This window comes from Magnolia sinica, chromosome 5 (genome assembly GCF_029962835.1).
Source record: "Magnolia sinica isolate HGM2019 chromosome 5, MsV1, whole genome shotgun sequence".
NCBI lineage: Eukaryota > Viridiplantae > Streptophyta > Magnoliopsida > Magnoliales > Magnoliaceae > Magnolia > Magnolia sinica.
This window is the reverse complement of record NC_080577.1, coordinates 20,948,302-20,952,310: the sequence shown is the minus strand read 5'-3', so window position 1 is coordinate 20,952,310 and position 4,009 is coordinate 20,948,302.

Sequence of the window (4,009 nt, the reverse complement as noted above, 5' to 3'; positions counted from 1 at the left end):
CTTGATGATCGGGTCGAAAAATGCATCTTCATCGGATACAGTGAAGGATCTAAAACCTACAAGCACTACAATCCACTAACCAATAAAGTAGTGGTGAGTAGAGATGTAGTCTTTAGTGAGGAAGAAGCTTGAAAATGGAACGATCATGAATCGACCAAAGATATTCTAGTCAAAACAGAAAAACGTGAAGAAAGGCATGACTGTCAAGAGCAAACGCCGCAACACCTTCTTCTGTTGCATCATCAGTTCACAAAAGTCTAAGAGTACATTCCATCACTCCTGAAAGCACTTCATCAAGTCAAAATTAGGACATCTCGCCCTCACCCATGGCACCTATAAAAATGAAAAGCTTAAGCGATATCTATAAGCAAATTGAAGAGGTTAATCTTTTCTGCTTGTATGCAGATCATGAGTCTCTGACGTTTCAGGAGGTCATAAAAGAAGAATGTTGGAGATTCGCTATAAAAAAAAAAATTCATGCCATTGAGAAAAATGACACATGGGAGCTGATTATGCTTCCTAATGGCTAGAAAACTATTGGCGTCAAATGGGTGTACAAAATCAAGCGAAATGCTGATAGTAAGATCGATCGCTACAAGGCAAGGCTCGTAGCAAAGGGCTATAAACAGAAGTACAGGGTGGACTATGAAGAAGTCTTCGCTCCTGTTACTCGCCTTGACACTGTGAGGATGATTATCTCCCTTGCAGCCCATCACAATTAGATGATCTACCAACTGGATGTGAAATATGCATTCCTGAATGGAATTCTGGAAGAAGATGTCTATGTTAACCAGCCTGAAGGCTTTGTTATGCAAGGGGAGGAACACAAGATGTATCGATGAAGAAAGCCCTCTATGGGTTGAAATAAGCTCCACGTGCTTGGAATGCACGCATCGAAAACTATCTTCAAGAGAACGGCTTCGCCCAATGTCCATATGAGCATGCAGTTTACATCAAGAAGAATGCTCATGGCGATATGCTTATAGCATGCCTGTATGTTGATGATTTGTTGTTTACAGGAAACAGCCAACCGATGTTTGATGAATTCAAGAAGGCCATGTTTAAAGAGTTCGAGATGACCGACGAAGGTCTGATGTCCTTTTTTCTGGGCATTGAAGTGAAGCAACAACATGATGGCATCTATATATCTTAGAAGAAGTATGTCAAGGAATTGCTTGAAAAGTTTAAGATGGTCGATTGCAATGCCGTAAACACGCCTGTAGCAACGGGCTTAAAACTGACAAAGGACGGAGAAGGAAGAAGCGTTGACTCGACTATATTCAAGAGTTTGATTGGAAGCCTAAGGTACCTCATAATCACAAGGTCGGATATCGTCTATAGTGTTGGGCTTCTAAGTAGGTACGTAGAAGCACCAAAAGAATCACACTGGCTAGCCGCAAAAAGAATCCTCAGGTTCGTCAAAGGAACAATGGAATTCGATCTTTTCTATACATACGATAATGAAGCAATACTGTATGGATACTCAAACAGAGATTGGGGAGGTGACCAAGATGAAAGAAAAGGCACCAATGGCTATGTATTCTATATTAGAACAACTGCTTTCACATGGAATTCGAAGAAGCAAAGTGTGGTCGCCCTGTCCACATGTGAAGCAGAATACGTGGCAGCATTGTCCACTATCTGTGAGGGAATTTGGCTGAGAAACCTGCTAAAGGAGCTGAAGCATCCAGATCCACAGTCATACATGTGGATAATAAGTCGGCAATCGAGCTAGCCAAAAATCCAGTGCAGCATGGAAGAAGCAAACACATTGATACCCAATACCATTTTCTGAGAGATCATGTGAAGCAAAAAACAATGAAATTAGAGTATTGTCATACTACGGAACAGGTGGTGGATATTTTCACAAAGGCATTGCTGACAGATGCATTCAAACGACTAAGAATGATGCTCGAAATGAAGCCGATTTTAGTTTGAAGGGGAGTGTTGGAAGTCCAAACCAATCCGGTGCATCTTCCCCACTGTCTGTTGGATTCTCAAGGAGAGTAAATGTTGGAGGAAGCTTCCAGCAACTAGGTCTCCATGCTGCTATTCAGTTCGAGATGCCTTGTATAGAATCTTTTAATATTTCTTTTGGTGTTTGTTACATTGGTTAATACCATGCCCCTATAGTGTAATTTAAAAGGGCATTTTTGTCTTTTCACCTTGGTGGAAAATGTCTATATAAGGGAGCTCTCATAGTCCGTTTGTGATTAAGTCAATAAGCTTGTAAGCAACACTAAAATAGCAAAGTTTCTCTTCTCATTTCTTACATGTTAAGTGAGTTCAAATCTAAGGTTTTGTAAAGTCAAGAAAAGCTCTGGCTTATACAGCCATCAGTTTATCTTTAGAATTAATATAAAAAGAAAAGGAAAAAAGCAAGTTTTTACATACAAATAAACATCCTTTGTTATTGGTAAATTACAAATAGAAATCCTTTGATGCTGAAGTGGATGTTGCTTGGATCATCAGAGGTGGGGCCCATTCATTCCTCCATCTGCTTCGTTTCAGAACTCGAGCACCACAACTGCAATTTCATTCAAGTAATTTAAAGTGGGCCCTCCAAAATCTCCATCATAATCTGTTAGAGTATAGGATACGTATGTACAGATGTACATACGTATCCTCACATACTCGATAACGGTTATTTGGTTCGGATGCACCAATGATACATGTGGGACCTTCCTTTCTGTAATCTAATCCGTCAATCTGGTAGGCCCTAGATGGGACACGCCATAATATCTCACTCCTCAGATGATGGTATCCATCCGGTGATAGTTTCAGCAGGGACCAAATCAGACGGGTTAGGATCATTTTCCTCCCATCTACCATGGGCCCACCATATGCACATCAGAAGGTGGGCCCCACATGTACATTTCCTGAAAGGAGAGTCTTACATTCAGAATCTGTGGTGATCCAATGGCCCATTCTTGTATGTGTTTCATCGCCACCGGTGCAATCCAGCTGCTTTGTCGATGTCAGAAGACTTGCAGGTGAAGATGCAAATGACAACGTAGAGAAGGTGGAAGGAGCTGTCGAAGAGCTGCCGACATCCCATCGGAAGTTGATCTTTCCAGCAACGGAGCTCGTTTTGTTGTGTGATGTTTTGTGGGTATCTTTGTTATGGAAGTATAAGACCTTCAACAGCAATTCCACCATCAGGAAACATAAACATTTCAGCCAATAATCAAGTTTGATCATTTGCAACTATACTTCAATTCAAATGACTGGACGATCTTTATTTCTTTCATTATGCAGATTTATAGTAGTATTTCCAGACAACAGTTGTTCAGGTGGGTCCGCCTTTGAGTAAATAACCTATTCACCTAGTGAGCCCTATCATTGTATGGGCCACACCCCAATACATACCCTAACAAATGATCAGAGCTATCGGATGAAAATGAGCAGCTGAGCAAGTGGGAAGACTATTAGCATCAGAAGGGCAGATTTTTCATCATGTGAACAATTTGAATCATAGTTCAAAATCTCAAATGAGCAGCTAAGCCAGTGGGAAGACTATTAGCATCAGAAGCGGAGATTTTTCTAATCCATCATGTGAACAATTTAGATCATAGTTCTAAAACTCGGTGACTCAACTCAAATGACCAGCTGAGCCAGTGGTAAGACTATTAGCATCAAAAGTGGAGATTTTTCTAATCCATCATGTGAACAATTTGGATCATAATTCGAAAACTCGGTGACTCAACTCAGAACTTGGTCAGTTTTGTGACAGAGTTGTCTTATTAAAAGAGAAAATTAATGCTCTCACCTTTAAAAACTCGGTTGAGTCATTGAGTCGACTGAGTGGACCTTCAACTCCAGTCCGAGTTTCAAGCTTTTAAACTATGATTTGGATCACTAACTTGTGGGGACCACATGAACAGCTTGTAGGGTTCTTGATTGATTTGTATGAGGAAATGAGAAAGCAATTTAGTTTACCTTCCATCGCTTATGTCCTCTTCTATCAGACTTGGACGTCGCGGCCCACTTCAGAATCTCCTTCATTTGA